The sequence below is a fragment of the Pleurodeles waltl genome, chromosome 8, assembly GCF_031143425.1.
Source record: "Pleurodeles waltl isolate 20211129_DDA chromosome 8, aPleWal1.hap1.20221129, whole genome shotgun sequence".
Classification (NCBI taxonomy): Eukaryota; Metazoa; Chordata; class Amphibia; order Caudata; family Salamandridae; genus Pleurodeles; species Pleurodeles waltl.
The window spans coordinates 714,295,811-714,318,417 of NC_090447.1; the positions used below are offsets into that span (position 1 = coordinate 714,295,811).

Consider the following 22,607-nt stretch of genomic DNA (forward strand, 5'->3'; position numbering starts at 1 on the left):
CATTAGCAGGCCCACCAAGGAGCGGAAAACAACTCTGGCTCTCTTATTGACATAGGACCATTTTTAAGGCTCTAATGATAATTGGAGCCTTGCACACTATTCCCCCTCCGTTACTATACACCGTAGCAAGGAAGAAAGTGACAAAGATGGCCACCTGGAGGCTGTAATGGGGGTGCACAGTAGCGGGATCACTGCCAAATCTTAGGCAAAGACCCATATCGGGAAACTGGAGTACCCCTGGAAATTGCTGGTACATAGCAGCTGGGCAGATGGACTGCCACTTGGCAGGGCAGCTTGACAGCCAGTTGACATCAAAACAAGTGTGAGAAGTATTCCAGTGCTAAAAGATGGACTAACCGGGTGGCACCGGTGGTGCTGGATCTGTGCAGGGCCCTGGGGGATATTCATACTTTCAAAGACTTTGCCAAAAAGGAAACACAGAAGCTAGGGCAGTGCAGCTGGAGAAACCATAGCTATGGAGCAAAGGCAGAGTGAAAACAAGAAAACTAGTTATCAGAGAAGAACAAAGAAAATTGGCCGTTTGGAGAACGAAATGCGGGTCAGGGATGCTGCACCCTCTAGGGGCCACTGCACAAAATATGGGCCTACACCTCCCCGCTGGCCACAAAACATAATCCTTTTGCGGTTGTACTTTGCAGGGTTAATACGACTGCTTCAGGGGAAAGTGGCGCAGCGGGAAAAACAGGCACCACCATAGAGCGCAGATATCGAGAAAGGGGTATGCACTATGGAGAGCAACCGAAGACTAGGAATAAAAACATTCACTTTGTCTGAAGGGTTCCTGGAATTTACATCACACAAGGGCTGGACCAATTGGCCTGTATGGACCCCCAAAGAAGACGTTACCGAAAATGTGAAAACGATTTTTTTTTTTAAAACACATTTTTATTGTTTTACACAACAGTCTGCTAGGTCAACGGAACAGTCGTGACTTTTTTTCATTCAATGTCACCACAGGGAAACATTAGTGTTTTACAATTGTTTGCCGGTTATTAGTCTCACTGCCTATGTGACTCAGTCAGTGAAAGAGGAAAAAACACAAAATAAACCAGGACGGTAAGCAGAGAACAATCCCAAGCAATGAGCGAGGGGAACACAATGCTAACACAGTGTGAATGTTAAAAACTATGATTTGACATACTACCAGAGAAATGCCGCGATGCTTGACTTTGAAGGTTGATTATTTATGCGCAGGTGCATTGTGAGCAGGCCACTGGAATTCTGCGATTGTGCGGCCGCGGCGATTTTCGCATAATTGTAGATTTGCTGCATTTGCCAAATCCATGGTCTGCCGCATAATCTGCAGATTTTAACACAAAAATTGCTTCTTGCACAAAGGTTTTTACATTTGCCAAAAACGCAGAGACACGTGTTGCTGTGTGGTGGAAATCCATTTGACTGGTACACTTCCTGTAGTTTATTGCTATATTTAGCTGTTAAATTAGTACTAGTGAAGTGCAACTACTACCCAGATAATGTTAAGTTTCAAAATGATAAACTAATGAGGTAAAATAATCACAAAATGTGCCGCATAATTTGCATTTTCTTGCTGCATTATTTACTTAACCCTATCCGATAATCTGGTCATTACCTGCCGCATAATTCCAGTGGCCCTGATTATGAGTGATCACAAGCAATATTTGTGTTGCAGGTGAGTGACGTGGGAAGGGTTGCAGTTAATAAATAAGTGTCACAACTACTACTTAAACTACATTCTTGTTCTATGTGTTTATTCATAGCAACCCTCCATATTCCTGTAACGACTTCCAAATCATAGACCATGTGTTTCCCTGTCCCCTTCTTGGCGGTCGATCATCATTTTTGGCTTTTACTCTCACCACGTGTACATGCCAGACATATTACCTCAGTTTTTTCCTGATAATTATCATGACCTCAGCTTCCGCCAGAGCTCACTTTTGCTAGTCCTTTTTAACCAACTCTTAATAGTCGCGGCTAGCGCCGCTTTCAAAGATTTGGTTTGAGTAGTATCAGTGCTAGGTCAACAAATTTACACAAGTGTCTGTCCTTGGATACATATTACATCACCTCACCCTATGTTGTCCGTAGTACTGCACATTTCCACACCATATGGAAAAAGCCGCCATCCTGCTGTTGGCATCTATGACTATTGGAGGACGGCCCCTTAAACATACATGGGATGCATACACCGTAGTGTCAGATATGTCTGGGGCAAGTAGTTAAATTGGTTAATCTAAACCTGATAGTTTTTTCACATGTTCTAGTGACCTACTCCATTTTTTGTCCGTGATATCCACACCCATGTCTCGCTCCGACGTTAGTTTCACATCTGATGTCGCCTGCTTCTGTTGTGCCAACAGTGCAATATTTAATGTGGTGATTGCTTCCTACTGTGTCCTTGTGTTGGGATGCAATATAGTGACCTCAACGATGGCGCCTCTCAACGTACAGGTCCCAAGCTCAGATGTGCTAGATAAAGGATGACATTGTATTGTAAGAAATTATCTCGCCGGGATCCCAAATGTGGCACACACACTGGGGAAGGTGTATAAACTATTATCTGTACACAGATCCTCCAAGTGAATTACCCTTTTATCAACACATACTTTCTTCTTGCGTGTTCCCATAAGTGCTTTCATTTCCGGCAGCGGCCATAGTGGTAACTGGGATGCATATGGGCATCTCCACAGTGGCGGAACAAAGCCCCCCGTGTTGTGTGTGTGTGTGCGGGGGGGGGAGAACACTAGCGCCAGGGTGTAACAAAGCCCCTGTGTTGTGTGTTTGTGGGGGGGGGGGGAACACTAGCGCCAGGGCGTAACAAAGCCCCCCGTGTTGTGTGTGGGGGGGGGGGGAACACTAGCGCCAGGGGCCTCCTGACCTGAAAAATCGTGAGTGAGTTCGGGAGGGGGGCCCTCTGTATACTTTGCGGAGGGGGGGGTGGGTGTCTCGGCTCTCTCAAGTTGAGTTACGCCATTGCACCTCCTCCCTGTCCAGACAACATAATTATCCCACCATTTATTTGCTACCATAGCTGAGAAGCATCCTTCAAAACGCCGTCATAACCTTGCGAGCCTTTACCACAAATCCTTGACCACACACAGGTGTATTTTATGATTCTTCTGTGCTCCCCACCTCCTTCTCATAAACAGTGCATTTAGAAAGTCTTTATTATCTTCAATGCTCTTGGCATCCAGTCCTCTGCAGACGCGTGGATCCTGCATGTTCCTCAAAATCGAAAAATCTACTCTTCTAGGGTGGAAACAAATCTACATCTTTAAGTTCAGATGTGGGCTATTTTAGTTGACAACCACATGGCTCCCTGACAACACTAAGATAATAAAGATACCAGGGAGGATTTCATTGGGCCAAACCACAAAAGTGAGGATTTTTTTTGGATTTTTTTTTTTACTCCTGTTACATGTACTTATTATTGATGATGGTTTTATTTGTACTCATGCTGGGTGTTTTGTTTGACCCACACATATTTTCTCATTCTCCAGGGTTACCTCTCCACCTTTGATGTGACCACAGGATTTTAACCCCTTCGCTGCCAGGCCTTTTTTTGGCTATTTGGGGCAGGGCGCGCTTAGGCCCTCATAACGTTTTGTCCACGTAAGCTACCCACGCCACATTTGCGTGCTTTTTTTCCAACATCCTAGGGATTCTAGAGGTACCCAGACTTTGTGGGTTCCCCTGAGGGAGACCAAGAAATTAGCCAAAATACAGTGAACATTTCGTTTTTTTAAAAACAAATTGGAAAAAAGTGCAGCAGAAGAAGGCTTGTGGTTTTTCCCTGCAATTGGCATCAAAGGGTTTGCAGTGCTAAAATCACCATCTTTCAGGAACAGGCAGACTTGAATCAGAAATCCAATTTTTCAACACAATTTGGCATTTTACTGGGACATACCCCCATACCCCATTTTAATTTTTTTTTGTGCTTTCAGCCTCCTTCCAGTCAGTGACAGAAAAGTGTGTGAAACCAATGCTGTATCCCAGAAACCTAAACATTTCTGAAAAGTAAACAAAATTCTGAATTCAGCAATGGGTAATTTGTGTAGATCCTACAAGAGTTTCCTACACAAAATAACAACTGAAATAAAAAAGAAATATTGAAATTGAGGTGAAAAAAAACAGCAATTTTTCTCCACGTTTTACTCTATAACTTTTTCCTGCAATGTCAGATTTTTTAAAGCAATATACCGTTACGTCTGCTGGACTCTTCTGGTTGCGGGGATATATAGGGCTTGTAGGTTCATCAAGAACCCTAGGTACCCAGAGCCAATAAATGAGCTGCACCTTGCAGTATGTTTTCATTCTATACTGGGTAAACAGCAATTAATTTGCTGAAATATAAAGAGTCAAAAATAGGTATCAAGAAAACCTTTGTATTTCCAAAATGGGCACAAGATAAGGTGTTGAGGAGCAGTGGGTATTTGCACATCTCTGAATTCTGGGGTGCCAATACTAGCATGTGAATTACAGGGCATTTCTCAAATAGACGTTTTTTTTTACACACTGTCTTACATTTGGAAGGAAAAAATGTAGAGAAAGACAAAGGGCAATAACACTTGTTTTGCTATGCTATGTTCCCCCAAGTCTCCCGATAAAAATGGTACCTCCCTTGTGTGGGTAGGCCTAGTGCCCGCGACAGGAAATGCCCCAAAACACAAAGTGGACACACAACATTTTCTCAAAGAAAACAGATGTGTTTTTTGCAAAGTGCCTACCTGTGGATTTTGGCCTCTAGCTCAGCCGCCACCTAGGCAAACGTACCAAATCTGTGCATTTTTGAAAACTAGAGACCTAGGGGAATCCAAGACGGGGTGACTTGTCGGGCTCTCACCAGGTTCTGTTACCCAGAATCCTTTGCAAACCTTAAAATGTGGCTAAAAAAACACTTTTTCCTCACATTTCTGTGACAGAAAGTTCTGGAATCTGAGAGGAGGCACAAATTTACTTCCACCCAGCGTTCCCCAAGGCTCCCGATAAAAATGGTGCCTCACTTGTGTGGGTAGGCCTAGTGCCCGCAACAGGAAATGCCCCAAAACACAACACGGGCACATCACATTTGCATAAAGAAAACAGAGCTGTTTTTTGCAAAGTGCCTACCTGTGGATTTTGGCCTCTAGCTCAGCCGCCACCTAGGGAAACCTACCAAACCTGTGCATTTTTTAAAACTAGAGACCTAGGGGAATCCAAGACGAGGTGACTTGTGGGGCTCTCACGAGGTCCTGTTACCCAGAATCCTTTGAAAATCTCAAAATGTGGCTAAAAAAACACTTTTTCCTCACATTTCGGTGACAGAATGTTCTGGAATCTGAGAGGAGCCACACATTTCCTTCCACCCAGTGTTCCCCCAAGTCTCCCGATAAAAATGGTACCTCACTTGTGTGAGTGGGCCAAGTGTTTGTGACAGGGAATAGCCAAAAACACGTCAAAATTGAGGGGGAACCAAAGTGGGTCCAAAAGGGCAGTTTGAAAAAAAACATTTTTAGGCTGACAAGTGCAGCAGAAATTTTATTGGTATAGATGAGACAATGCTGGGTGGTAGGAATTTTGTGGATTCCTGCAGATTCCGGAAGGTTCCATCACAAAAATGTGGGAAAAAAGTGTGCTTTCCAGCAAAGTTGCAGGTTTGCAGGGCATTGTGGGTAAGGAAATGGTGCAGGGTGCATGTGAAGCACACCACCCTGGAATCAACTAGATGTTTAGTTTTCAGATGTGTCTAGGTCTTGTGGATTTTTCTACATGGCAGCTTTCCAAAGTAAAAAAAAAAGTGCAGCCCTCACCATTCAAGTGGGACGATTTTGAGAGTTACCAAGCTCTCATGGCCCAAATGTAAAACAAAAACCAAAAATAATCAAATGTCCTCCTGCTTGCCATGGGATAAGATGTTTTAGTGTGCGGGGGAGAGCTGAATGACTGTTAGTCCCTTCAGTTCGGGGTGGGGGCATAACCAGGCCCATACTGGTTGGTAGCCACCACCCCACTATTTTCCTTTATTTTTTTTTATTCCCTGGCATCTAGTAGACTTTCTGACCCCCGGGGTGTGGATCGGGGGTAATTGCCCAATCTGCCCACTGGTGGGCAGAACAACTTTGGCCGTATTTATTTGGGTGGGGGTATGGCCATACCTCCAACCTCTTACTTTAAAAAAAATCTTCCCTGGTCTCTGGTGGGCTTTCTGCCCCCCCTTGGGGGCAGATGGGCCTTCCAAAAATAGGCCCATCTGCTCCAAAGGGGGGCAGTTATGGCCAACAGTAATGTGCCCCCATGGGGAGCGACCCTTGCCCCCCCCAAAGCAAAACACACACATACACACACACCAATCCATGGTGTCTAGAGGTTTCTGCCCCAAGGGGGTAGGGCAGAAATGGCCTGATAATAATTCCCCCCCAATGCCCCCCTCCCGAGTGCCGTAGGGGTCACTCCCCAAACATAAAAAAATACAAAACAAAAATTATCCCCAATAATTTTAGGCCGATCTGCCCCCAGGGGGAGGCAGAAATGGCCTAAAAGTCATTTGCCCCCCTGGGGAGTGGCCCTTGCACAAGGGGCCACTCCCCTTATGCATAAGTATAAAAAAATCCCTGGTGTCTAGTTGTTTGTTTCTGCCCCCCCCCGGGGGCAGATGGCAAGGCCAACCAGAAATGGCCTAATAATAATTTCACCCCCGATCCCCCCCTACCCACACACACACACATACACAGGAGCGACCCTTGCCCAAGGGGTCGCTCCCCAAACATAAAAAAAAAAAAAAAATGATCCCTGGTGTCCAGTGGGGGCAGAAATGGCCTAGAAATAATTTGCCCCCCGAGGAGCGGCCCTTGCCCAAGGGGGCGCTCCCATTATTTCAAATAACAAAAAAAAAAAAAATCCATGGTGTCTAGTGGCATTTCTGCTGCGATCGGGCAGCAGAAATGCTCAGAGAGACATCAAAGGAGAGGAAAGGCCTTTCCTCTCCTATCATGCCTCTCCGCCCCCTCCACGTGATCGGAGGAGAAATGCTTTTGCATTTCTCCTTCGATTCAGCGCCGGGGGTAAGGCCTCTGATGAGGTCAGTGCGTGAAAGCTCACTGACGTCATCAGACGCCACGGGGGGGCTGGGGTGGAAGGGGAAGCGATGCCGAGGACGAGCCCACCTCGCCTGCGGCACCCAAGGGGTTAACATAATTTTAGTTATCCCATTTGTTCATTCTCACTGCCCCAGACACTACTGTGCATAACCTTCAGCTATGCCCATTGATCTTTGAGTGCAAGGAGTGACCTTTGGCTAGGACCTGCCCCCAGAATCTGTTGGGCACACATATGACTCTACCCAGCAGACTCCTGCTACAATGCACAGCCTTAACTCACCATTTTCTGCCTCAAGAGCACACTAATTTAGGTCTTCTCCTGTGCTTAGCAAGCTCAGGACGCAGAACGAGGCTTCGACCACACCCTGTATCCAATTGCCTTGCCCTAATTTGGTGCCCACAGATGATGCTCAGTAACAGTTTGCAACCTGTTCATTGAAAACAACTATGTACATGAAATGAGTTACTGCTGGCTGGAGAAGGGCATTTTTACCTCTAGGGACCACATCCTCTCCTCCTTAGCATCTGATGTGCCCATCGTGCCTTTTATGGCCCCAGGAAAACAGACCTCTCAAGTTTCCCAGGTCATACGTTTTGATAAACAAGAGTACAAATACCAGAATGCAAAGAACATGCATTGGCAAAGCCTCTAGGTTTCGCCTGTGCGAGATGTGCTGGCTTTGTCAATGGTTTTCTTTAGACATGTTGCACAGAAATGGGCTTTTTAAAGCTACAAAGAAAAGGTGTTATGACACAGCCAACATTGACCACGTCATAGTGTTTAAAAAAAATAATTTGTAAGCCAGGTTGCACAGAGGTCTTTTTTGCTGCCCAGTGTGACTAAAAGCATTAAACAAAGCCAAATACCCCTTGGATCCACGAGAGCTATAGGGCTTTGTGTAATGTTTTTGTGGGGGGCATGGTGTGGGAGGCAGTAATAGGAACTGTGGGGGGGGTGTTACCAACTCAAGGGACATAGGGAGGAGGGTGGGGGCAAGCAATACAAGTGAAGTGTGGGTGACTAGGGAGGGAGTAGCAACACCATGGAGGATGGGGAGTGCAGTGGATCATCAAGCAACATGAGGGAGCTGTGGGAGAGGAGGGAGAGCGCATCAACACAACGGGAGATACAGGGGAGGGAGTGCCAGGCTGTCAAGCAACATGAGGGATATGTGGGTGAGGAGGAAAGGAAAAGGAACAGAATGAAGTTGGGGTGGGGGCAAGAGCACATGCAGTGGGAGGGGTGAGAGACAGATGCACTCGTATAGAGTGCATGTAAAAAAAAAATGGACCTGCAGGAGTGTGTAGACTGGAAACTATACTTGTTCCATGGTTCTCTGCAGGAACAAAGACTTGAAGACCCTTTAGGAAGTAGGAGGTGGTGATCAATAAGAGGCAAGGAAACGAGTGATGGTGAAACCAACCAATCGTAAGTGATAGGCATGCTCTAAGCCAGTTTTCATGTTTTTGCTGTTGAGAAAAGATTTTGCTGACAGTTCATGAACACTGTCTTAGGTGAAACCTAAAAATGGACTAGATGAACTATGTATAGACATTGGAAACTTTAGAGTTCTCTGAAATGTTTCCAGAATGATGACTGCAGACTTGGTTTACGGATATCAGAAAATACTGGCTAGAGCAGAATGTTCAGAAGCCAGTAAGGCTCTAATACATTCAAGTGCTAGTATTTTGAACCAACTGGGCATGCACCGCATGATGAACCTTCAAAGCATTTTGTCAAGTAGATATCACATTCTAGGCAAAGTACTATGTTTCTACTAGTTTAGTGTCATTCACTTACCAGTTTTTGCTGTAGCAAAGAACAAACTTGTCTTAAAATAAAGGTTTACCTATATAGATTAGTGATTGTTACACTTTGCTTCTGTTTTACCAATCTGTGCAGAATTTGAAAATAAGAACTATTTCTGGATTGACCGAGTTGTTGCCAAATTTCATTCAGATTTGTCAAATGGTACTAAAGGTATTAGCAATCTAAATAACCTGTTTCATGTGGGCCAACAATCTCATCAATAGTGACAAGTTATCTTCTACTGACTCTTAAACCCTAAACTATCTATAAATTAAAATACATATAAAAAAAATATTTTCTGAAGTTTTAAAGTTTCTTTAAAAACTCTTCTTTGATAGAGATTAATGCGTCAATCACCTTTTAAGGTAGTTAATTGTACAATATTATCTTAATACAAATTGTTGTTAAAATTAGTCAATTGAAGAGAGAACTCCATCTTAGAATAGAAAATAGTGAATTACGATTTTTCATTTATAGTTATGGCTTAAAACAAATAAGCGTATTATATTACATTTGAAACAAATTCAGATTGCTTACAAATTTTGTTTGATTCAGGATTAATTACCAATGACTTCATCTCCATCACCAAAATATTCATAACCGTGGGAATTACATAAGAAACATGTTCATGTTAATTGCAACACTTTGCAGATTCTCGTACAGGTTCTCAGCCAAATCATATGCTTATCTGAGACTGGCATCTTACGATAAGGCATGTGTTAAATACTTTTGGCACACAGTCTAGGTGTGAGTTAAAAGATGCTAGAAACATCCGTGCATTTATTAATAATTTTCAAGTGACAAACTTTCATCCTCTGATGTCTCTTCAGTTTCAGCATTAGTATGTAACACCCTCTTTCCAAGTAGAATGGAAACTCCGTCTACCCTGTTAAAGAGATTCCAGGCTATGCATTTTTCAGGGTGATTTGCATGTTCATGTAATCCTACTTTCTGATGTTCTTCCCCTCCCCCCAAAAAATGTTCTTGCATACCTAAAACTTCAGGGTGAGGTATGTGAGCCATTCTAGTTGTCTTCTGTAAGCATTGCTGATCCCCACAACTGGTATGTAGCTATCCCCAACCATGACTCCTTTCACTCTCAACAGCATCGTACGCTTCACCATGTTTAAATCACATCTTTGAATTTCATGCATTCAACCAACATCTCCTACAAAGGATTTAATGCATTCAACACTTTCTAACCGCATGTCTTCAGAAGGGTTCCCAAAACATATACAAATTGAAGCACTTTGGGGCCTTGTGAGGGGTACATGGCACTATGTGAATGCTCCCAACACCATACTTCAACTTCCTTAATGCCAGGGTCCCCATTTTTTGTCCTTAAGATTCACCTTCATCTTCCTTTAGATTTTAATTTTTTGATATTGTTTGGCAACTGTTCACATCTCTGGGGATATATATGGTATTATATCCTTCCCACTTCACATTTTCAATTCTCACCTGGGTCAGCACTGGAGACTAATGCATCCTCTGAAGAAATATATTTGAACTCATGGACCAAGGTTTGTACCAAGAGTTTTACTCCACTTTTCTTCCTCCTAGGGTAAATAAAAGAAGTAACATTGACATGGCTGCTTGTAGGTTGTGGCTCATTGAAGAAAGCATGACTTAGCCAGTGGCTTCCAAGGTTTTTTGTAATATTTCTATTGGAATTGTTATAAATAACAGCAACAGCGAAGGTAGATCTCTTATTATTACATTTTATGGTTGTATGCTGAAATACTGGCAACACAAATATCACCCAAAAAACCCACAACTATTGACGTTATAAACTTTATATGTGAAGTCCAAAATATAGACAACAAAATATAGACAACCCAATGTTGTCAAAAAATGGGTAAGTATACCAAATTTTATCTATAATAAAGAATAATACTTTTAAAGCATGTATTAACTCTAAAAAAATATACCTGTAATATAAAAATATATGTAAAACATATTTATAACTTAAAAACCTAAAAATTAAAATATGTACTGAAAAATTGTTGCAAAATATATATATATTTTGAAAACATAGTTATTTAAACATAGTTATAATATCATACACCAGATATTAAACATTTAAAAACGTATACATTTAAAATAAATTAACCAAAAAAAGGAATATAATTTATATTAAACAAACTTTTAAGCGTAAAATATATATATTAAAACATCTTAAACAAATAATACAAAAATAGACTTGGAGGGGTAAAATTCATTACTCCCACTCCAGCATGAGTAAAAGTAGAGAAAGTGATGGAACTTGCAGGGTTCAAATGAACTATTCCCATTCCAATCTGAGCAACAGCAGGGAAAGTGTTGGACATTGGAGGGATCACATTTACTATTGCCTTACAACCTAGGCAACAATAGGGAAATGAGGGGTTAGATTGACTACTTCCTCTGCAATCTAAGCAACCATATGGAAAGTGTTGGACTTTGAGGGGGTCAGATTTACTATACCCACTCCAATTTAAACAAAAGGAGGGATAGTGTTAGATTTTGGATGGGCCAGATTTATTATTTCCACTCTGTTAGGAACAGCAGGGACAATATTGGACTTTGAAGGATGGGATTTCAAACTTGCTATTCCCACTATGAAAGTTTTAAAATAAAACATTTAAATGTAGACTAGAAATTAAAACATATTTAAAGTAATAAATCTGTTAATTAAATATAGAACAAAAACAAATTTAAAAAACACAAATTTGTCCTACAAATAAAATACAATTACAATTTAAAAAATTATAAACATATTCTATTCTATTCCTACTACCCTAAAACATGAACAAGCAATTAAAATGAATAAAAAAGAAATGTTATAAGAAAGAAAGCATATCCATAAATTAGTTATGAAATAACATTATTACAAATAAAATGATACATTATGAATTAATGAAACTGATCAACCAATGACTTAAAATGTAATAACTAATTAAAATATTTAATCAAAATTTACATTATTGCTTAAAAAATTGAATTACATAAATATTAATTATAAATTAAAACATTAATGTACGTTTTAAAAACGCCCCATCTCATGCCCCTTCCACACCAACAGTCTGCTACTAGATTAACAATGTCTAATTGCTTAAAAAAAAATCTCAGTGCTGTTTGGAACGCATTTAAGGTGGTGATGAGAGGCAGGTTTATCCGTGTTGCATAGGAGCGTCACTTCTACGCAAACTAGAAATTCAGAAACTAGAACAGAAGACTAGGGAATGGGAAAGGGCCGTTGCCCCAGTCTGACAATTTACATGCAAAATGATAGCAGCTAAAGGCCAACTCTGCCTGCATTACACAGGCAAGGCTGAATTGCCTTTAATGCATCTAAAAAAAAAAATGGATGTACATGAGGGAAATGAAGTGGGGATGCAGTTGGCTTGGCTGCTCTGTTGTAAATGGGAGAAGGGATATGTCTAAGTCCTTTCCATTTCAGAAGAGGAGCAGGTGCCAGACGACATGGACACAACTGCCACATTTTGCCAGCCTCTATGATAGAGAACAGCTGGTCTAGCTGGAAGAGGTTAAGCATGCAGTTAAATCTTTGAAGCCCAACAAGGCCCCGGGTCTAGATGGAGACACTATACCATTTTAGAAAACATTTGTTTATAAATCTGCCCCCAGACTTATGTCTGTTCAATTCCCGCACAAGCAGCGAAGCCATCTCGGCTTCATGGGTAAGGTTATCATGGTCTTGGAAGAACTTTCAACTGTGCACTTCATTTCAGCCAATACCCTTGTTGAATATCGATGTAAAGCTCTATATTAAGATTCTGGGCATCCATCTAATGAGGCCTTTCCCACCCTGGTCCATCCAGAGCAGAGTGGGTTTTTTCAGGGGCTCCAGATGCATGATAATATTAGATCCACTATGCACTTGGTCGAAAAGGTCATACTTTAAATGGGCTCGGCAGTACTCCTCTCGTAAGATGCAGCGAAGGCCTTCAACTTGATGGATTGGTCCATTCTGTGTCTCATCCTCCAGAAGAGGCCATGCTTACTGGATGGGGTCTCTTCCAGTTTACCCCCATCTGACTGCTGAAGTCACCCTGAATGGTCAAACCTCTTAGACGTTTGCATTTGGTAGAGACACGAGGCTGGAGTTCCAGTTGCTACCCTTGCTTTTTGCCCTCTTTAGTGAAACGTTGGATAACCTGGTTAGGTAATCAGAATCGTTGAATGGGATTACATTTGGAGTCAATGAATATAAAATCATCTTGTACATAGATGACATTCTGGTTGCCCTAGGCTCCCCTCGGTCTTCCCTTCCTGAAGTCATGGACATTCTTTGAACCTTAGATTTTGTGTTGGACCATAAAATTACTTTTGATAAATCAGACGCCCTCGTCTGGACCCTCGGGGAGGGCGAGGTGGCAGAGCTGAGCCAACGTATCCTTTTCTGCTAGTCTAGGAGGTCATAAATGTATCTGGGTTTGCATGGTCCCAGGAATTTAGCGAATCGCTAAAATTACTTAAACCACCCAGGACTTAAAACACTGGGTTGATCTTTCCTTTTAGGGGATGGGCAGGATTAACACTGTCAAAATTCATATTCTCCTGCGTCTCCTATGCTTGGTCCAGGGTCTTCCGGTTTGGCTGAATGCTCTATTTAAATCGAGCCTAATGAAGTTCGATGTGCTTTGTGTGGAGGAGCAAACCACCTAGGCTCTCTCATAACTTACAGACTCAGGCTAGAGGGATGGCTATGCCTAGCATTGCCCACAATTATGCCGCTGCCCAGCTGCAGATGGCATTGGAGTGGTCCATGCTAGAATCCGAAATTATTGAAGGCAGGTGGCACTCAACGATCTACAAACCATTGTGAGAGTTTATTATTTGGAGAAACAATACAGACCTCCCAATGCATCCCTATGTACTTTACCATGCCTGACCGTGAGGATCTGGGACTCTTATGAGGTGGGCTGGCAGTGGGTGAAGTATTCTGCGCCCCACACACCTATCCATTTTAATAATGCTTTTGGGGTTTTGAGGGTTGGGGGTTGCCAGGTGGTTTTAAATTAGTTTAATGCTTCTTCTCCCAAATCATTTTTGCAATGCAAAGCACAGTTTCACTTATCAGAGAAAGAACGCCCAGTTTATGCTCATATCGTCATTGGGTTCTCTAACCTGATACCCGATAAGCAGTTAAACAAGATAGAACTAAATGCCATTGGACTAAAGACACTATTTTTAGCCTGTACTGCATATTACTCTCTCCAAAGGCTCCACGGGCCTGGAAGCATGATGAACCATGAGAGTGCTTACTGGGAATGCACGTTACTCAGAGGTTGTGGGAAGAGGCTCTGACTGGACGTACACTGATCTTCCATTGCCTTCCATGGTAGAGAAATCCATTACAAGGTGTGGTATGTGTGCACTGCGTTCCAGCTCGTTTATATTATTTGTATCCCAATTTAAGCGCCAACTGTTGGAAATGGTGTGGGTTCCTTAGGGATGCACGGCACACTTAGTGGCTTTAATCCGAAATTCGGCAGTTCTAGGAAAAGGTTGCAGACATGTTGAAAGGAATTTTGTTGTTCCTGCTGCTCTTAATGCCAAAACTGTTACACTTAAGGATAAAACCCCCTGCACTTAAGCTATTGTTGAAATACGAGTGGCACATGGTGTAACAATGCCTCAGAGTGACCAAACAAGGGATAGCACACAATTGGAATAAAACAGAAACTGTTCCAGCGGTCCATATAATTCAGTCCCTCCTGACTATGGAGAATCTTACCAGCAACATTTGCGGAACTTATTTATGTTTATAGGCCATGTGGACACCTCAGTATAGACTGATGTGTACCAGCCTTCCCAATACTGTCTTCCTTTCCCAGAGGCACTCCTTGGGCTTGTTTGACTGAAACCTACCTATTTCAACTACTGAAGCTTCAAGTCTCTTCTTAAGTATTTGGAGGTTGAGCGGACTATACTTTGTGTATCTGAATTCCAGATGTTGTGTGGTATCGAGGTGGGTGGTGGGGGACTTATCGTTCCTACCCCTTTATTTAGGAGTTGGAGGGTTAGTTGGGATGGGAGGATTTATCATTTATAGGAACGCAGCCTTTTTCTTTCCTGATTTAACTCAGTTGGCGCTATGTTGATTCCTGGAATTAAATATAATGAAGGTGTATATGTATCCTCAAGAGGGAACGATGCAGCAATTGTGGATATTATGCCTCTTTGTTTTGTTCTATTAAAAAATGTAATGAATAGAGTTACACAAGAAAATGAATTTTTTTATGCAAACTATGCTAAAACAAACACAAGTTATTATAATTATCTCAACTTATACTAATATAACTAGTATTTACCAAACAAATTAAACAATATTTTGTTCAACTGTATTAAATAAAATTATATTATATGCTATAATTTAAAAAAATAAATACCTAAAACACATTATTCTTACCTTCTTTATAAGGTCTCATGATATTTTGACATTACAATATTTTTGACATATTTGTGACCTACAATATTTTTCAGGCAATATTTTGTAAGAATACCACATTTAGCACTTACATAACTTTAGTTAGTTAAGGAGAGACATGCTAATGCAAAACAGTTATGCACTAGAACAAAAAGAATAATGGGTCAAGGTCAATCGATTGGCAGATATATTTAGGTTCATCAGATGTGGTAGGGATGACTGGGGTTTAGTGATCTCAGGTTCAATTATATGAAGATAAGCAATCAGTGGATTTGTACTCCGCAAGAGTCGTATGTGTAGGTCACCAGTACCATTTGGAGATGGTGGGAGAGAGTGCCACGGAAAAGGGGGGACCACTGAAGCTGCAAAATGGTGGGACTAAACCTACAGATGTTGGATCTGCCTGTGGGTTATATATAGAGCCCGCATTTCCTTTTCTAAAAGATTCCTTCATTCGAGCCCCACTAAAAGTCCTTACAGTAAACCACTTCGTGTCAAGCATATTTAAGCTAGGGCGTTTTTTTTTTGTTTTTTTTGTTGCTAAAGACATCTTTAGGACATTCACAAAGCTGACCTAGGAAGGCATTCTTTCCATTGTTTGCCATCGGCTTAGTGATTTGTAACTCACATTTTCTTGCTTTCCATTTGCTGGCTTTATTTGTTATAAGCTGGTCAGCTTGAGCTTGATCCCTTCCTTGTCAAAACTTATTTACAGAATCCTTCTGAATGTTCTCTTTCTGTAAACAGGCCTGTAATCTTGTTCCTATCTCGTCACATTTGCTGTGCATTCAAATGCAGAGGTCATATGGCAGGTGCAGTCTTTCAAGGGCACTTGTTTACTTTTCTTTCTCTGACTTCAACGTAAGAGGATTTATGTGACAATCTTGCTCGATACTGGGAGTAGGAAAGAAGTTTTTTTTTCTAGCACAACATTTAAATGAACTGTGTAAGTATTTTAGAATATGTCAGAATTATGAATGAACAAATGAAGCACATTGTTTATTATTTCTGAGGCGTGTTGGAAACAAATATTTTCATATGATCAAAATGACTCAATAAACTAGTGATGCAATTTCCACACATTTTAGGCTGTGCACTGTATAGTATTATTAGTTAAATCGTATGTCTGTTCAAATATAACGGTCATTTCAATTGAAATTTTGTTGTCTGTAATGGGAGTGTGCTACCACACCATGAATACTCCACTCTGCGCCACTCTACTCTGCACCACAATCTGCCACTGCACTCTTTACCACTCCACTCTATGCCACTGCACGGCACTTCATGCTATGCTTCTCTACTCTATCCTGTAGCACTCCACTCCATGCCAACACACACTTCGCCACTCTGCTCTACACTACTGCACTTTTCGCCACTGCACTCTTCAGGACTCGAGCCTAGGCCACATGAATCTTATCTGCACAACTCCACCCTACTCCACTGTACTCTACAACACACTGCACTATATGCCACTGCACTCTATGCCAATACACTCTATGCCAATACACTCTACTCTGTAATACTCAACTCTATGCCCGTGTACTCTGCACCAATCCACTGTATGCCACCTGAATCTACTCTGCACAACTGCATTCCATGCCACTGCACTGTACACTACTTTACTGACTGTACCCCACTTTACTCTACCCCATTACACTTTGTGCCACTCTATGCAACTCAACTCTAACCTGCAGCACTCTACACCATGTCACTATACTGTATGCCACTGCACTGTACGTCACTCTACTCCACAGCACTGCACTCTATGCCACCCCACTCTAATCCGCATCGCTGTACTTTACGCCACTCTTTTCCACTACACTCTACTCTGCAACATTGCACTTTCCACTGCTGAACTCTACGCTACTCCACTCTATGCTATTCCATGCTACGCTACTTCACTCTACACCACTGCACCCTATGCCACTGTATGGCACTATACTTTACACTTCACTACTCTGTGCTACTCTAGTCTGCACCACTCTATAGAACTGCACACTATTCCACTCTACTCTTTACGCCACTGCACTTTACGCCACTCTACTCTAATTGGCGCCACTCTGAGCTGCACCACTCCACTCTGAGCCATTCCATTCTGCGCCCCTCCACGCTACAACACTGGATTGTACGCTGCTGAATTCAGTGCCACTGCAGCCTATGCCACTATACTCTGCAACACTCCATGCCAGTGCACTCCACCCCAGTTCACTCTACGCCATGCCACTCCAGTGTGTGCCACTCTACATGACTCCACAATATGCATCTCCAATACACAACACTCTCTGCCACTTCACTCTACAACACTAAATCCACTTGCGCCATTCCACTGTAGGACACTCCACTCTTCTTCATGCCACTAACTTTTAGCCTTGCTGTCACAGGAGGCCAATTTTATAGGATTTTCCAGAAAATTATGTGTGCTTTTTATGAAGGGTTTGCACATTTTTGGGCTTGTTACTACGTTTTTGGGCATGTTAATTTTGAGCATCTGTTATGTTAAGCTTTTTTAAGGCCCATTCTTCGCTACTGGTATGCTTTATATGTGAAGAATGCATATAACAGATAGCTGTCTGAAAGATGTTTACTTATTCATAGATAATTGTGTATGATGTCTGATTTCTGTACCTTTTAATGCTGGGTATGCTGGGATTCTGATACAGTAATTTGGAGCCATTTCTTGGCGTAAGGTTTAGAGAATGCCACTGTTGTGTTCTTGTTTCTCTCACAACCAACTGTGTTTCTTGCCAGCCCGAAGTTCTGGGTTCTAATTCCTAATTCAGAATGGGCCCAGACATGTATCAGCCTAATTTGTTTATCACCCCAAGACTAAAAAGTTACCTTTCTCACTCTTATATGTATATATTTTAAATGTAAGATAATGTAAAGATGAGCTATTTAGGTAAGATGTATTGCACTACTGTGTTACTAGGTGCAATATGCCAGGTAGAAATTATTTATTTTATAGTTATATTTTCAGATACTACCATCAGCCCATTAGTTACAGTATTTATGACATCACGGTATTATCTTATATCTCCACAATCACTGGCCTTCGCCTGCTTCTTCCCTAGACAAACAAATGAGGAGGTGATTGTTCCCTTATTATGAAAAGCATACTATAAAATGAAGTACATTAAGTGTATGACTCGAGTGAAGAACTATTAAAACATTAAAGCAATTGGAAGCTATTGTGCCATTTATGAAACAAAAGCTGCTCTGGGAGTGCACGCGGCACTCTATAACTCAACATAAACTGGTCTAGCATACAGTATCAGAAATATGTATGCTTACTTGCTCTTGTCGTTTTGGAGTCTGGCAGAAGTTGGCTCATGTCAGATAATATGCAGTTGCATATCACTGAGCTGTGAAGCTGCCATGCTGTTCCTTCCCACCTTCTTCCCAAATATGGGCCTTCAGCTCCATCACAGTCAGTGGTGGTGGTGCCACCTACTGACCTCTGATTCCATTGAGTGGGCAGGTAGTAATTGAAGCAGTCGGTTGTTAGAAGGTAGCATCCGTTAGGGAAAACTAAGGTTTGCCCAAGGGATCATATTCCAAAAGCGACGGGCACCTATAATGTTGGTGGACTTTACGCTGCCATATTGTCAAAAGGTTTTGAGTCCCCCTGCTTTCCAGTTTCCTCACTCACTGCTAGATAGACCCGCTATATTTAACCATGACTCCATTCCGAAAATGAATTTAAACAAATATGTGCAAAGACTGTAAATATGCCAGTTAACCTTCTGACCTGCAAAATTTGTCGAACTGGTTGACATTTCTAAAGCTTGCTAAGACTTTGACAACCCTCTTCTAATGCAGGCTATGGGCCAGGTGTAGGTAGGTATTAAATTGCGACTTGCAATTTGCGAGTCATAGCGACTCCCAAATTGCAATTCGCAATCCGAGATGCCGAAAGGTGTCTCAGACACCTTCTGCGACTCGCTATGGGGTCGCAAAGACCCACCTCATGAATATTAATGAGGTGGGTCGCAGTTTGCGACCCCATAGCGACTCTAGGCACTCACAGGGATGGTGGCCTGCTGGAGACAGCAGACCACCATGTCCGTGACTGCTTTTTTGATAAAGAAGTTTTTTTTTTTTTCTTTTTGCAGCCCGTTTTCCTTAAAGGAAAACGAGCTGCAAAAGGAAAAAATTCCGAAACCATTTGGTTTCGTTTTTTTCAGAGTAGGCAGTGGTCCATATGACCACTGCCTGCTCTGAAAAAATATTTTTGTGGGCAGTCACAAAGGGGAAGGGGTCCCATGGGGACCCCTTCCCTTTTGCGAATGGGTTACTATCCACTTCAAGTGGATGGTAACTGCGAGTTGGTTTGCGACCGCTTTCGCGGTCACTAAGCAACTCAGCATCGCGATGCGGTCGCAAATAGGAAGGGAACACCCCTTCCTATTTGCGAGTCGGAATCACATTTTGCGAGTCGGTACCGACTCGCAAAATGTGACTCTGCATCGCGTTCAGTCTTTTGCGCCTCGCAAACTGCGTTTTTCGCTTCCTACATCTGGCCCTATGTCTTTACATTATTTTTCATTACATTTATTCCGGAACTCTGGTGGGAAGATTTTATTTGCCATAAACCACAAATACAACTGCATAAGCAGTGTGACCCAATCTACGAATACTTCAAGAACAAAAGAACCTCAAGCACAATGGCCCATGTCTTTCATTCACACTCTTGACCTAGCATCAGAAAGATTGTTCTCTGTAAATCTTAATTATACCAGTGAAGGATAATTAGATAGGGTACACCATAAAAGACAAAACAAATATCGTTTGAAATGTCTCCATGCCTGAATGTTATGAAAATTGGAAGTAATGTAACAGAAATGTTATTGCTACCCCTAACGTCGCAGTTATCATCCATATGTGAGTATCTATGTATTTATTAATCAAAGTACTAATAGATTCATTGTAAAGTGGGGCACTGAAAGCCTATATTAATGTGCGTTCACTGTAGGTTACTAGACTAAACTGTTGTGGTATATCCTTTAAACTTCATGTATAACAAATTATTTCAGTTCTATGTTATACTTAGGATAATTAATAGAATGTACTAAAATGACAATAGTTTTCTGAAGAGAATTTTTTTTTAATTTACATGTCAGAGTTGAAAAATGTAGTTCTGCACATAGTCAATGCAGTGCATTAACAGATTTATTTCATTTTAAATCTACTGCAACATGAACATCTAAAAAGCTTAATGTTGAATTCATAATTTTGAATGTTTTATGTGCATTATTTGCATAAATGTATGTGCCATTTTAATTCATTTTGCTTAGTCTAAGTGAGGCCTGCAATGCCCTGTTTCCTTACCGTTCGGGAAATGTTTTGTCATTCTTGCTAATGTGAACTTTCCTTTCGTTCCCATGAGATGCTAGCTTTGTAATAGATGCCCTATTGTTTTACACATAGTGAGCCTAAGAAACTTAAGTACATTCAGGAACTGTGGAATGGACTATGTATACAAATGTTTCAACACGCATGGATGAGCTAAGATGGAATCTTTCTACATGTTGGTAATGGGAATCTTCACTGAGGTTGCAGTTTTATGTCATACGACTGCCTGTGATTGGACAGTTACACCTTACACATCATGTGGAGTGATGGATGGATGAATCATTTTGCACTATGAACTTTAATATACTGTGCCCCAGTTGGACTTTGGTCAGTCTTTCCAACTTTTCACTTCTTGCTTGACCCTTGGAATCTGAGAGATATAAACCCCTCTTCCCTCACTCTACTTTGAAATGCTTTGCTGAAACTTATAATTTTTAACCTGACCCCAAAAGGAAGACTTTTGACCAAGCTTCTGACATTCTGACAGTTTCCCTTTTTCCCTACTTTAGTTACTTACCTTTTGCCCCAGATGTAATTATTCCAAATTGTTTTTGTCCTTTTTCGTTTTACCTTTTGCTTGCATGTGTTGAGCCCAGCACATGTTAACATTTGACTTGATAATCTGTAGGGTTTCCCTTGCCCTAGCTAGCTAAATTTAGAACATTTTAAATTGCCTTGATGCTTATAAGAACTGAATAGTGCTTGTTTTCCGTACATCAGGTTATTTTTCTGATGATTTGCATTGTGTTTGTTGAATGCTTAGTTCTTCTGATGTTAGTTTTCTTGAATCTTTTGCATCACCGTGGTCAACTCTTGGCGATTCTGTATTTTTATAACTTTGTGTTGAGAACTCTCTACATGACTTTGAGTCTGAGTTTGTGATAAAATCCTTTAACTTTTCTAGACTGGAGTTTTTTTTATGTGGCCACATTGGTCATACTATCACTCTAAATTGATTTGTTGGTACATTTTGATGCCTATGTCTCCACACCTTGATACTGGGTGAAATGATTTATTGACCTTGTTTCAAGCATAATCCTAAGTGGAGAAATGCTTTAGCAGGAAGTTGTTTTGCCAAAGCTGAAGAAAAACATGAGACCAGTTATGGTCTAGATAAATGATTTGAAGCCGATTACTGTCACTGAAATGGAAGCGGTCAACAATTGCATAAATATGAGCTGTGGAAAAGGAATCCCAGAACCTTAAAAGCAGGGGCAAATAACTTGGGAGCAAAACCTCTAAACTGAAAACTAGATTTTCTACCCTATCCCAGTTGATAAAATATGCTTAACAGACCTAGAACTCTACATCTTTCTCTTCTAGAAGCCTCACTAAATTGTTCTGCACAGTTTTTAAGCCTACTGTCACCACAGTTGTTATTTAAATCTGTTGTTATCAACCGTCTCACACATTTCCTATAGCTGGGCCACGTTTTATTTGATTTGTTTATTGTATAGAGATCTAATGGCTACTGTTAGTTGCCATTCCAGAATTTTTGTCAGTTGCCAGTTCGCTTTTTATGCCAAATGACAATGAGTCCTAAGTACGCAATACAGCTTTCTACTAGAATTTAGAAAAAAAACTGTTGTAGTTATTTGATAATTTCCTTTCTTCTTGGTGAATTATTTTATTCTTGTGAAGCCTGACATTGTGTGTCTACATGACATCACACATGTCTGCAACTGCAGACTGGCCATTATGGCATGTTCCTGCTACCACTCTTTGAATGGGAGTCACAAACTACTACAACACACTGCACTATCAAATATATACTTAATATTTTTAGCATATTTATCGCCCAGTTAAATTGAGACATGTTGGCAGGATAATTGTGTTTTTTTACTTCATCCCCTATTATTGTCAGTCATAAAAATCATGGCTGCTTATAACAAAACCTTCAATTGTTTATTGTCAAAAAGGCCTATTGTAACAT

At 41.3% G+C, this 22,607-nt stretch overlaps 2 protein-coding genes across 3 annotated transcripts in view; one reads left to right on the forward strand and one right to left on the reverse strand.

The window, feature by feature from the left end:
* CMSS1 (cms1 ribosomal small subunit homolog) overlaps positions 1–22,607 on the forward strand; it is a 1,251,672-nt gene that overhangs the window by 647,490 nt on the left and 581,575 nt on the right. The window lies entirely within an intron of this gene.
* The window catches only part of FILIP1L (filamin A interacting protein 1 like), an 840,953-nt gene that overhangs the window by 507,379 nt on the left and 310,967 nt on the right, over positions 1–22,607 (reverse strand). For both annotated transcript variants that reach the window (XM_069204872.1, XM_069204871.1), the window contains exon 3: positions 10,348–10,445. The gene's annotated coding sequence lies outside the window, so the exon portion shown is untranslated. The remainder of the gene's footprint in view (positions 1–10,347; positions 10,446–22,607) is intronic.